We start from the raw sequence: 15,192 nt of genomic DNA on the forward strand, positions 1-15,192 counted from the left end.
AGGACTACACCGTTAAGTTCAAGCAATATTGGACCACTGTCTTGCTTTTAATTAAACTCCACTACAGAAGATGATTCTTCCTCATTCTGAACTGTTACACCATTGTCAGATTTGCTCATAAGGCGAACTCCCAAGAGAGCAAGCGTATGAACATCCTTCACTATCTATTTCCTTTCAACCTTAACATGGGCTATACTACCCATAGATAATCTACTAGCAGTATCTGCTACTACATTAGCCTTACCCAGATGATAATGCACACTCATATCATAATTCTTAAGGAACTTTAGCCATCTCCTCTGGCAAAGATTCAACTCTTTCTGGGTGATCACATACCTAAGGCTTTTATGGTAAGTGAACACATCTACGGGAACACCATAGAAGTAGTGTCTCTAGTTTTTGAGTGCAAACACCACTGCTGCAAGCTCAAAGTCATGAGTTGGATAGTTCTTCTCATAAACCTTAAAATGTCTAGAGGCATAAGCTATCACCTTACCTCGCTGCATGAACACACAACCTAGGACAACTCTGGATGCATCACAATAGATCACATAACCATCTGAATCCTATTGTAGGGTCAAGACAGGAGTTGTAGTCAAACTGTTTTCAACTCTGCAAAACTTTTCTCACAATCATCTGAGCATTGAAACTTGACCATCTTCTGAGTTAACCTAGTCAATGGTGAGTCTATGGAGGAGAATCCGTCCATGAATCTCCTATAATAACCCACTAGACCTAAGAAACTTCTGATACCTATAGTAGAGGTAGGTCTGGGCCACTGTTTCACTGATTCTATCTTCTGCGAATTCGCTCGGATAGCTTCACTAGATACAACGTGACAAAAAAAGCAACAGATTGCAACCAGAAATCACATTTACTAAACTTAGTGATTAACTGGCGATCCTTGAGATTTTTTAGAACAACTCTCAAATGACATGCATTTTCTTCCGCACTCCTATTGTAAGTAAGGATATCATCAATAGACATGATAACGTAGAAGTCTAAGTACTATTTCAAAACTATGTTCATCAAATCCATGAAAGCTGCATGAGCATTAGTTAGTCCAAACGACATAACTACAAATTCATAATGACCATATCGAGTTTTGAAGGTTGTTTTCCGAATGTCACTATGTCTGACTCTTAGTTGATGATTACCCTATCTGAGGTCTATCTTTCAGAAATGGCTAGCACCCAGATGTTGGTCAAACAAGTCAACACTCCTGTAGATGGGATAATTATTATTGATTATCACCATGTTCAATTGTCTATAGTCAATGCACATTCTAAGGGAACCATCTTTTTTCCTTACGAACAACACTAGTGCACTCCGTGGTGAAATACTAGGTCTGATGAAACCCTTATCTTGACGGTCTTTCAACTGCTCTTTCAATTCCTTAAGCTCTGCAGGACCATGTAAGGAAGAATAGAAATAGGCTGGGTATCTGGAAGGAAATCAATTACAAATTCGATTTCCCTTCCGGGAAGGACTCGGGGAAAATCTTCAGGAAACTCATAATCTACTAGAACTGACACAAGAGTTGGGGTTTCAAGGCTAGAATACTTAACCCAAACTAGATGATAGATATAACCCTTGGATATCATCTTTCTGGACTTACGGTAAGAAATAAATTGACCCATAGTCGCAAAGCTACTACCCTTCCATTATAAGATTGGTTTGTGTAGAAACTGAAAAACGAACAATCCTAATTCTACAATTGACTGAGTCATATCATGAGTGTAACCAATCCATGCCTAGAATGAAATCGAAGTTTACCATTTCTAACTCTACTAGATCTGTTGAGGTGACTTTTTGAGAGACTATGACAGGGCATTTTATGTATACCCATCTAGCTATAATGGGCCACCGACTAGTGTAGAGATTGAGAAAGGTTCTGAAAAGGTATTTGGACTGACATTGAATTGGACTGCTATACTGAGTTACAAAAGACAAAGTCATATCTTTTGTCTTTCCATTGAGTGAACCATATGTGAGTAACATCCTTGAGTTGGTAGGATGTTAATCTCACCTGTCACTACCTGTTACATACATCACACCAAATATTTTCTTGACCTCATCAATTAACTTTTGTGGGTCCTTACCAACTTGCGTTCTTAAAAAAATTAACAAAATTATCCTAACAAAATCACAAACTCTAGCATACACTAATCGGTCATTTCTACTAGTAGGAACTAGAACTTGCTGATTGTTCTTGTTGGTCATACTCTTAGCCAAAAGTTGAATTGGCGTTCTGAAACTCTGCATTTGAACTTCCATACCTAGTACAATAGGAACTACGTTAGCATTGCGTGCGATAGCATTCCATGCCTAGGCTCTACGAGAAGACATGATCTTAAGCGCACAACGTCAAGTAAGAATGGAATAAGATCATACATTACGCATGATAAAAGTAACAAAAAAGTGAAGTTTTTCCTAAAAACACTTTGTAGCCTCCCTCTCATTAGATGTAGTACGGATTTTTGGACATGTAGGACTCTTGAACCTAGTGCTGTAATACCATGTTTTGTAACACCCTTAGCTACCCTCGGGACGCTGACACAGAACCTAGGACCACAAGTGATCCCAAGTTAACCCTATTGGCATGATCTTTATTATACTAATGAAAATAAACTGATGCGGAAGCTAAATCATAATTAAATCTAAAAATATGGGGAATACCCATATTTTGTAATTGAGATATTTGAAAATAATGAGTTTAATACAAAGGAAATATTAACTCAATAGTAAGATGAATCTAACTATCTCTGAAATAAACCTGTAAACTGGACTAGAAATACTGGGACAAGCCCCAACTAAATCTAGACAAAACTGAAAGTAAATGACTAAACACTAAAATGAAACTCATGACTGTTGTACTCAGAGAACAAGGACTCACCACTGAATTTGTTGAACTAGAGATTGAAAATCGATCTAAAATCACGAGATGATGTAGCGCACGTATACGTCAGAGTAAAGCTAAAATCCAATATAACTGAACAAGTACAAAAGCAAGTATAATAATCTTACATGATAAATTGAGTTCTAAGATGACTGGATGCAATGACCAATTTATAACATGCTGAAAATTGAATACTGAATATATTGATAAATGGTCAATGCAGAGAGTCTAGCTGAACTTTGGGAGCTATTAATAACCGATAATAAAACCAAATGCGCTAAATGTAGAGTCCGATGTATACGCCTCATCGGGTGGACAAAATATCTGCTAAAGGTATAATGGCATACTAGCGTGATCATTAAACTGCTTGCCCACAGAGGGGACTTACAACTTACTTGGCTAGTAGTTCTGGGACTAATTGTGTACGCTGAACCCTAGTCCAACTTGGTTTTATGCTACTCCAAATGAATTCGTTAAATTTAATGATTATTTTATGTTTTTTGTAAATAATGGATAGCTCAAAAGTGAACATGCAAACTAATAATACAACAATTAATCTGGTAATTATGCATTTGTAACTGCGGCATGCATATCTCAAATGTCTGAAATATCCGACCTAGCATATGTAATTCAAGAACTAAAGAAAGACAAAGCTAGGGTTCTGAAATTCATGCGATAATTTGAATAATAACATGATAATCTAATTTGGAACATATATTTAATGAATTCATGAAGTTCTATTGAAGTTATAGAAACCCTAGGTTTAATCATGACAAGGGAATCAGGAATTTGATTGATAACTAGGGAACCAATGGGTGAAAGGGACCCACTAGTGAAATCCCACATACCTTGTGATGAAATCCTTAGAAAAATACTTATGTTTTGGGGCTGGAATGTCTTGATCTTGTGGCTTTCTTGAATTAGGATTCTTGAGCTTTTTCTCTCTTTTTTTTGCTTGTAATTTTCTAACTTTGGATTTAATGATTTGACATAGATATGTTTTAGTTATGTTTCTACGCTTAAACTGACTAAAATATGATGATTTAGGGTCAAAACGACGTAACTTTGAATAAACAGAGTGGGAAAGGTCAACAAGACCCCTGGGAAAGTTACTGTACGACAAAACGACGGCCAGGACTGACGGTCCGTCGTCTGACCGACGACCCATCTTTGTTTCCTTCAACTGGGCCTGTTTGACACATCTATATTTAAATAGGCATAACTTTTTATTTGGATATTTGATTTTAGCAAGGTCAGTTGCTATGAAAAAATAATTCTATTATCTATCTGTGGGTAGGTTATGGGACACCTAATTCATTGTGTTCTAAGAGTTAGGACCATTTGAAGTTTACCCAACTACATTTCCCCTTATCCGTCTACAAAATTTCCACCTAAGGTCAGACCTACAAACCGTTTGTCCACCTACGGACAGTGCTGGTCACCTATAGCTCTTGTAAGAGAGTCGGTGAAGGGAGTATTGATCGACGGTCATGGACTACGGACCTTCGTCTGACCTACAAACCATTGGTCTGTCCATCGTCCAAGACTTAGCCAATTTTTTTGGGCTGAAATTTTTTGGAGTTTCTGATCCCATCGACTGTTGTGCAGGATGAATTGTGGGTCAGGCTACAATCCATCGATGACATTGTTGGTTGGACCTGTAGATTATTTTTCTGTAAAGGTACATTTTAATCTTTTTCGCTATGGGGCGTTACAACTTTTGGTTTAATTTACTAGTTTATCATGATGGAAAGGTACAATCAAATTTAAATAGCGTTAGTAGGCTTGTTTGGAACTCGTAATTGTCATGAAATTCTTAAATAAAAAGAGAGATAGGCAAGTTTTAACATATATTTTATAAGAATACTTTGATACTAATGGTGGTTGGGAAAAGGTAGATGATCGATGTGGTCATGAGTTTTGTTTGTACTAAAAAGTGTTGAGTGCAGTGGATGTAGGGTTCATAAAATAAGTATGTGTGCAATTATAATTGGGACTATATTGGTGACTGTCGGTAGCTAGAAAATCAAATAATAGAGTCAGATGGATGAAAATGTTTTATATGGAAACTATGAAAAGAATATGTGAAGTTGTTAGACCTTTGTTATGTACATTCTTACGTGACCAACTATTTCATTTTGGTCGTGGTTTAGAGTATAATTCATTTTCTACGTTCACATGTGTTTTCACTTGTATCAGCGATTTCCTCGTAGTGGATCGGGTGTACCATTTTTTTGATTGTCTTCTTGGGTAGGATGTTTAGGCATACTTGGTTATGTCAAATGACATATTTGGTGTTTTATTTTGTCTATTGAAGTATATGTAGTTCTATATACAACTTTGCTTATGAGAATGTATAGGAGAGCTATCATGAAAATTTACAATTGTGTGATAGATAGACTTAAGATCTATATCATCATTAGTATGATTTTGCGGCTATGTGTTCTTGAATTTGGAGTAAATTGGGTCTAGTTTTGTTTTATTCATAAATTTTGTCTATAATAGCTACTAATCTAGCATTTCGACAGTGTCGTTAGAGGTTATGTATGTTTGGGTGTATCACTCAATGGTGGTTACTTGATCATTTTCATCTTTGGATCAGATCTCTTCAATTCCCCTTGATATTATTTGATGAAAGATCAAACTTTTATATTGTAAGCTCGAGGAAATATTATGTTGTGAGGATGTAATCTTCATACGGTTTGAGATGGTTGATGAATTACGAATGTGTCGTGATTGGTTGAGGTTCACTCCTGGTTGTAACCAATATTTGCTCAAGATTTATCATGGTTATGTTCAAAAGTATTCGTCCAGATGGTTAGGTCAAGGTCTAGAGGAAGAATCGATCAGTTAAAGAGTCCACCTAAAATTATTTGTTCTTATTTAAGCTTATATATAACAATAGTTAATCACTTGAGAATAGTTTTGTTGTTAGTTGAGATTGCATCGATTAATAATTCTCATTATAGTATTGAGATGTCCCTATTTGAGGCATTTTATGGGAGGAAGTGTAGATCTCTAGTTGGTTAGTTTGATATTTTTGAGATGAGACATTCAGTACTAATATTTTGAAGGAATCATTGAGAAATGATGTACCTTTTATTACCCTCACCTTCTTTAGATCTTTCGAGGATGAACGATTGGTGAATGGTATCAAATGTAACGACCCATTTGGTCGTTTTTAGTATTAGAGCTTTGTATTTCATAAAATAAATTCCAAAAGTTTCTAAATGGATATTTTGGATTGTTCGTAATTATAATCATGAAATAAGTGGGATACTTTTAATAATTTATTTAATTGGTGGTTAAAGAAAGAACATTAAAATAAATAGTGAGTTACTTTTACCACTTTTTGTAATTGGTTATATATTAATTAGAATATAAAACAATCAAAAAGGGAGGGTCCTTCGAGCTCATAGTCGATAGCATTATGGTAGATCTTCCGTACACCTTATCCACCATCGAAATTTCCATTTCCATCGGCGTTTCAGTTCTTGGTGATGTTTGGGAAATATATATATTACTGGAAGTAGTTTGGTTAGTGATGCCATTAAAGCTCCTCGAATTAACACCAAAAATTTGATTAGTGTGATTTTTTTATGAAGTGGTGGCTATATATAGTGCGTCCATCATTTTTTAAAACAAAGCTCAAGAATGTACCTACCTAAGAGATTTATGCAATAGAATCACTAACAGGTGGCTATGCAATTTTCGCTTCAAGGATCATTGTGGGCTTTGTCAATCTTGTCTGTGGGTTGTGCATCGGAATAATTGGAAGCAACTGTGTGTTATCTGATGCACAGAACTCATCATTTATTTTTAGGATCCTCTGATCAAGAGTTTTTTTAGTGCACTTGGGTTGTTCAGTGTTATTGTGGGTATGATCATGTCAGCTCAAGCATCGCAGCCATCCAAGGGTGCATAAGCCTTCACATTATGTGGTCGTTGTTAATTTTATAACAAACACATTAGTCTGGGCCATCCAAGTCTGTATTGAAAAGGTTCGGAGACATCGAGGAAAGGAAAAACATTGGAGAAGTAGTTGTTTAAATTTCAGTTCTTCGGTGGAGGTAAGTTATGGTTTGTGCTATTTGATAGTAAACTATCAGTAGTGATTGATATGCATTAAATGATATTGTGAAGTTTTCTATGTACTTGATTGTGTGGTTTTGTGGCTTGGTTGTGTGTTTTGTGATTGGTCTGAAATTCTCAGACCGTACAATATATATTCTTGAACCCTCTTTATCAAAGTGATACCTTGAATAATGATGGTTTGAACAGATATTTTCAATGAATTGAAAGTGCTGATAATAAATGATAAATAAATGGTACAATTGGATTAGAGTATCAGGTTCCAACATTGTATAATTGGATCGGAGTGACATATCCTGATACGGTATTCTTTGATCGGAGTGTCACGTTTCGACACAGTAACATCAAAGGAAAAAGATGTGGAATTAATGGAATGTACTCAATCTCTAAGAACTCAATTCCCCAAATGGATTAGTTATGAGCCTTCATGGTTGATCTTGATATTGTTGATTTATTACATACTTACTTTAGCGTTGTTGACACTTGATCATGTTATTTGTTTCTTATCACCTGTTAAGTGTTATATTTCAGTTCATGTTATTACTCGTTGTATATTAAATTCTATTTTGGGTTGGCCAATAATACCTACTGAGTATATGTTGCCCCGAACTGAGACCTAATTGTGTTTTTCTTTGTTTTCCTTTGATAGAGTGCAGCAAGTATACCAATTATTTCGAATTACCTTTAGTTCTAATCAATCTCTTGCATATCAGTTTTGAGGGTTAGCTATTCATTCAAGCTCTGTTAGATTCTCTCGGTCATGACATGATGTTCTATGTCTTCAGACACATACCATTTTATTCATTTAATTTGGTTTATTTGATATCCATAGACATTGTATTAGGATATTAGATGGCCTTGATGTGATTACTTTCAGGTTTTTGGAAATGATGCTTAGTAAGATTTTGACCTTCCACATTATACTTGTATTTTGTAATTTGGGTTAAATTTGTTCGTTCTCTCACTTAGGAGGTTAAGTATGGGTGTTACTCACAACTCGATTTGGGTCCTATCAGTTTGTGAATATAGTATTGGAATTAAGTAAAACCTAAACTAATTAGACTTAAAAAGTTATAATATTCTTCAAATAAGTTAAAATGTATAATGTGGTTTAGTTGGTGAATATAGTGTTGAAATAAAGTTAAAACTAAAATAATTAGAATTAAAAAGTTATTAAGTTCTTCAAATAAGTTAAAATAAATAATGTGGTTTACTTGGTGAATATAGTAATGGATTAAAGTTAAAACTAAACTAATTAGACCTATAAATTTGTTTATATTTTTAAATAAGTTAAAATATATCTTGTAGTTTACTTTATGAATACAATGTTGGAATTAAGTTAAAACTAAACTAATTAGACTTAAAAATTTGTTAATTTCTTCAAATGTATTGAAATGTATATTGTGGTTTCATTGGTGAATATAGTGTTGGAATTAAGTAAAAACTAATTTAGTTAGATCGAAAAAGTTGTTATGCTCTTGAAAAAAGTTAAAATATATAATGTGGTTTAATTGGTGAATATAGTGTTAAAATTAAGTTAAAACTAGACTAATTAGACTTTAAAAGTTGTTAAGTTCTTCAAATATATAAAAATATATAATGTGGTTTAGTTGGTGAGCATAGTGTTGAAATTAAATAAAAACTAAATTAGTTAGACTTAAAAAGTTGTTAAGTTCTTCAAATAAGTTAAAATATATTTTGTGGTTAAGTTGGTGAATATAATGTTGTAATAAAGTTAAAACTAAAGTAACTAGACTTAAAATTTTGATAAGTTCTTCAAATGTAGTAAAATGTATATTGTGGTTTAATTGGTGAATATAGTATTGGAATTTAGTAAATACTAAATTAGTTAGACTTAAAAAGTTGTTATGTTTTCAAATAAGTTGAAATATATAATGTAGTTTACTTGGTGAATAGACTGTTGGAATAAAGTTAAAACTAAACTAAAGACTTAAAAAGTTGTTAAGTTCTTCAAATATATTAAAATATATAATGTGATTTAGCTGGTAAAAATATTATGGAATTCAGTTAAAACTAAACTAATTAAACTTAAAAAGTTCGTAAGTTCTTCTAATATAGTAAAATATATATTGTGGTTTTAGTGGTGAATATACTGTTTGAAATAAGTAAAAACTAAATTAGTTAGATTTAAAAAGCTGTTATGTTTTTCAAATAAGTTAAAATATATAAGGTTGTATATTTAGTGAATATAGTGTTGGAATTATGTAAAAACTAAACCAATTAAACTTAAAAGTCATTAAATTCTTCAAGTAAGTTAAAATATATAATGTGATTTTGTGGTGAATTTATTGTTGGAATTAATTTAAAACAAAACTAACAACACTTACAAAGTTTTTAAGTTATTCAAATAAGTTAAAATATATAACGCGTTTTAGGTCGTGAATATAGTGTCGGAATAAAGTTAAAACTTAACTTATTAGACTTAAAAATTTGTTAACTTTTTAAAATATATTAAAATATATAATATGGTTTAGTTGGTGAATATAGTGATCGAATTAAGTAAAAGCTAAATTAGTTAGACTTAAAATGATGTTACGTTCTTCAAATAAGATAAAATATATAGTATGGTATAGTTAGTCCATATAGTGTTGGAATTAAGCAAAAACTAAACTCATTAGACTTAAAAAGTTTTTAAATTCTTCAAATAAGTTAAAATATATTTTGTGGTTTATTTTGTTAATATAATGTTAAAGTTTAGTTAAAACTAAACTACTTAGACTTCAAAATTTGTTAATTTCTTCAAATAAGTTAAAATATATAATGTCGTTTACTTGGTGAATATAGTGTTGGGGTTAATTAAAAACTAAACTTATTGGGCATATAAAGTTATTTAATTCTTCAAATAAGTTAAAATATATGATGTGGTTTAGCTTGTGACTATACTGTTGGAATTAAGTTAAAACTAAACTAGTTAGACTTAAAAATTTGTTAAGTTCTTCAAATATATTAAAATATATATTGTGGTTTACATAGTGAATATAGTGTTGAGATAAAGTAAAAACTACATTAGTTAGACTTAAAAAGTTGTTAAGTTCTTCAAATAAGTTAAAATATATAATGTGGTTTAGTTAGTCAATATAGTTTTGGAATTAAATTTAAACTAAACTTATTAGACTTTAAAAGTTATTAAGTCCTTTAAATATATTACAATATATAAATGGTTTAGTTGTTTAATATAGTGTTGGAATTAAGTAAAAATTAAATTAGGTAGACTTAAAAAATTGTTAAGTTCTTAAAATAAGTTAAAATATATAATTTGGTTTAGTAAGTGCATATAGTGCTGGAAATAAGTTAAAACTAAACTTATTATACTCAAAAAGTTTTTAAATTCATCAAATAAGTTAAAATATATACTGTGGTTTTATTGGTGAATATAATATTGGAATTATGTTTAAAACTAAAATAATTAAACTTAAAAAGTTATATAATCCTTCAAATAAGTTAAAATATTTAATGTGGTTTAGATGATGAATATAGGGTTAAAATGAAGTTAAAACTAAACTAATTAGAAATAAAAAGTTGTTAAATTCTTCAAATAACTGAAAATATATAATATGGTTTAGTTAGTGAATATAGTATTGGGAGTTAATTTAAAACTAAACTAATTAGACCTATAAAGTTGTTAAATTCTTTAAATAAGTTAAAATATATAATGTGGTTTAGTTTGTGAATATAGTGTTGAAATAAAGTTAAAACTAAACTAATGAGACTTAAAAATTTGATAAGTTTTTCAAATATATTATAATATATATTGTGGTTTAATAGGTGAATATAGTGTTGAAATTAAGTAAAAACTAAATTAGTTTGACTTAAAAAGTTGTTAAGTTCTTCAAGTAAGTTAAAATATAATATGTGGTTTAGTTGGTGAATATAGTGTTGGAATTAAACTCAAACTAATCTAGTTAGACTTAAAAGTTATTAAGTTCTTCAAATATAATCCAATATATATGTGGTTTAGTTGCTGAATATAAAATTGGATCGAGCTAAGTAAAAATTAAATTAGTTAGACCTAAAAAGTTGTTAAGTTCTTCAAATAAGTTAAAATTATTAATGTGGTTTAGTTGGTGAATATAGTATTGGAATTAAGTTAAAACTATTACTAATTACACTTACAAAGTTGTTAAGTTTTTCAAGTAAGTTAAAATACATAATGTTGTTTAGTTGGTGAATATAGTGTTGAAATTAAGTTAAAACTTAACCAATTTGATTTAAAAAGTTGTTCAGGTCTTCAAATATATCAAAATTTCCCGCTATTCGTGCCGTGATATATTACGTCAATAATCTACTTGTGAACTTAGAGTTTATGAATTTTGTTATTAATTCTTCATTTTACTATGGTTACTCATTACAAAAGTCTTTCGAAAAGATATGTTATTTTTTCATTGTATATATTTCTATTTTTAAAAAGTGGTACAAACATTTTATTCATCAACTTCAAGAGTATTTCTCCTATTCAAGGTCTCTACATACAGATTATAAATATTATACATCTTATATAATTAGTATGGTACTTGATAAGTTTATTAAAATATAAAAACACATGTCATTGATTTCAATGAAATAATGCATGTCACTTTAATAATTTGATTATATGATGTATTGGCAATTCCTTAGGAAAAATCATACGCATTTGATGACACTACTTTGATAGACAAAATAATTATTTTGTTATTTATGTTTCGATCAACATGGTTAAAAAATTATTTTGGGGACTTCTAATCTAATGTTTATAAGGACATAATTATTTATATATTATTTCATTTAATTATATTCATCTTACTTGGAGGGGTAATTCATTGACTCCGACCCAACATTTTTAGCCCAAATGTTTGATTAAGGTTGAGTAAAATACTTACCATCCCACGACATTCCTTTATTTATTGTATGTCTGTCAAGACCCAAATCCGGGCCGTGACTGGCACCCACACATACCCTCCTATGTGAGCGAACCAACCAATCTAAACTCTAACATTTCAATATAATATCAACGGTAAATAATGCGGAAGACTCAAACTCATTAAATAAAACTAATTCATTAACTTCTAAAATTCAACATCTATTATTCCCCAAAATCTGGAAGTCATCATCACAAGAACATCTACTTCAAATTACTAAATCTAAGAGTTTCTAAGAAGCTAAAATACATAAAAGCTAGTCCATGCCGGAACTTCAACGCATCAAGACATGAAGAAGAAGATCCAGTCCAAGCTAGAAGCATTAGCTCACCCTGAAGATCCGATGTGACGAAGACTGGCTAGAATTGCGGTTGAGTTGAAGATGACGGTACGTTTGCTGCACTCCACAAATAAACAAGAAGAAAACATAAAAGTAGGGGGTCAGTACAAACACAAGTACTGAGTAGGTATCATCGGCCAACTCAAAATAGAAAACAGTATATATTAAGCAATATCATAAAATCAACTAATATCCTTATCATGCAGCATTTACAATTACCATAACCCTTGGTTACAACACCAAGCTCATCAATGAGGACTCACGCCTCCTCATCATACTCATTTGGGAATTAGGTTCATTAGATTGAGTATATTAACATTTTTCAAGATCCATTATCTTTATTCCTCTCGTGTCGGTACGTGACACTCCGCTCCTCATATACTATCGTGGTGTCGGAACGTGACACTCCGATCCTCATTCTATCCTGCTGTCTGAACGTGACACCCAATCCATATTCTATCCTGGTATCGGAACGTGGCACCCGATCCATATACTATCCTGGTGTCGGAACGTGACACTCCGATCCTCATATACTATCCTGGTACCAGAACGTGGCACCCGATCCATATACTATCCTGGTACCGGAACGTGGCACCCGATCCATATACTATCCTGGTGTCGGAACGTGACACTCCGATCCTCATATACTATCCTGGTACCGGAACGTGGCACCCGATCCATATACTATCCTGGTATCGGAATGTGGCACCCGATCCATATACTATCCTGGTGTCGGAACGTGACACTCCGATCCTCATATACTATCCTAGTACCGGAACGTGGCACCCGATCGCCTAATCTCACTACTTTCGTTCATCAAGCCTTCCTTTATATCAAGGCATCATCATTAACATAGTTGATTAGGGTTTTCTTTTTCAAGATTTAGGATTCAATAGATTCATCATGCTTATTTTATCACAATTACATAGTCACATTCATGCAAGCATACAGTTAACAATATAGAAGGGTTTACAATACTACCCATACATATCATTCGCTATTATGAGTTTACTACGAATAGTATAAAAACCATAACCTACCTCCACAGAAGACTAGTGATCAAGCAAGAATTTCCCAAAGCCTTGTGTTTTTCGTCATTTCTCCTCTTTCTCTTGTTCTTTCTATTTTTTTTATTCAAAACCCTCTTTATTTTACCCTAGTTAGCATATAATTAAGAATAAAAGATGGCAATAATAACCCACTAATTAACTTAAGGTTACCTCTTTTAACCCCTTAGTAATTAGACTTATTAACATTAACCCACTAACTATATAATTAAAGCAGGAATAATCAAAAACGTTCCTTAAAACAATTGAGGAATTCTGACTCAGACTGGGATTTACGCAGCCTGTGACGGCCCGTCACGCCTACGACGGTCCGTCCTGCTGCTCCATCACAGAGTTCAGAGACTCAATTTCTCTGAAGAGTCTGTGACGGTCCGTCACACCTGTGACGGTCCGTCCTGCCATTCCGTTACGAAGTTCAGAGAGTCGATTTTCAGTACCCAATTTCAGATTTTCTATGTGTTTTGAAACGAGACCCTGCGACGGTCCGTCGTGCCCATGACGGTCCGTCGTGGGGTCCGTCGCCTCAGCCTGTTTTTCCATAAATAAAATCTGCTGCTCAAAACGACTAAATAGGTCGTTACAATAGATACCAATTTACCCATCGTTCGTCCCCGAATGATCACAAGAAGGAAAAAAAGGGCGAAAAGGAGTACCTAAATCTGTAAACAAATGTGGGTATCTTTCTTGCATATCTGCCTCCTTCTCCCAAGTGGCTTCTTCAACGGGTCGATTCTTCCATTGAACTTTGATGGATGCAATTTCCCTTGATCTCAACTTACGAATTTCTCTATCTAGAATGGCAACAGGTTCCTCCTCATAAGACAAATTCTCATCAAGCAAAACTGAATCCCAACGGATAATGTAGTTTCCATCCCCATGGTATCTTTTCAACATCGACACATGGAATACCGGATGCACTCCGGACAGCCCTGGAGGCAAGGCTAACTCATAAGCCACCTCCCCTACTCGCTTAAGTACTTCAAATGGACCAATATACCTTGGGCTAAGTTTACCTCGCTTACCAAACCGCATCACCCCTTTCATTGGCGAAACATTCAACAAGACTTGTTCACCCTCCATGAACTCTAAGTCTCTAACCTTTCGATCTGCATATTCTTTTTGCCTACTTTGCGCCGCTAGAAGTTTTTCTTGAATAGATTTCACTTTCTCTATCGAATCTCTCAAAAGATCAGTACCCCAAGGTCTAACCTCGAATGCATCAAACCAACCAATGGGGGATCTACATCTCCTACCATACAATGCTTCAAATGGAGCCATATCAATGCTTGAGTGATAGCTATTATTGTATGAAAACTCCGCTAAGGGTAAGAAGTTATCCCAATGGCCACCAAACTCTATCACACATGCGCGAAGCATATCCTCCAACACTTGGATCGTTCTCTCAGACTGACCATCGGTCTGAGAATAGAATGCAGTACTAAGGTCCAACCTAGTACCCAATTCCTCATGCAATGTTTTCCAAAATTTAGAAGTAAACTACGTACCTCTATCTCATATGATGGATAGTGGAACCCCATGCAACCGAACGATTTCTGAGATATAGATCTTGGCTACCTTCTCTGCATTGTAAGTCACCTTAACCGGAATAAAATGAGAAGACTTAGTTAACCTATCAACAATCACCCAAATAGAATCGTACTTACCCATTGTCTTTGGAAGACCAACCACGAAGTCCATTGCGATTCTCTCCCATTTCCATTCCGAAATGGGCATCCTCTGAAGTGTTTCTCTGGGACTTTGGTGTTCATACTTTACTTGTTGACAGTTTGGACATTTGGCAATAAAATCCACAATATCACGCTTCATTCTACTCCACCAAAAGTGTTGCTTTAGGTCACCGTACATCTTGGTTGCACC

At 33.3% G+C, this 15,192-nt stretch overlaps 1 pseudogene; it reads left to right on the top strand.

Moving 5' to 3' along the window:
* Positions 1 to 6,329: 6,329 nt before the first annotated feature.
* LOC101264231 (V-type proton ATPase subunit c''2-like) lies at positions 6,330 to 6,824 on the top strand (annotated as a pseudogene).
* Positions 6,825 to 15,192: the final 8,368 nt, after the last annotated feature.

This window comes from Solanum lycopersicum, chromosome 7 (genome assembly GCF_036512215.1).
Source record: "Solanum lycopersicum chromosome 7, SLM_r2.1".
NCBI lineage: Eukaryota > Viridiplantae > Streptophyta > Magnoliopsida > Solanales > Solanaceae > Solanum > Solanum lycopersicum.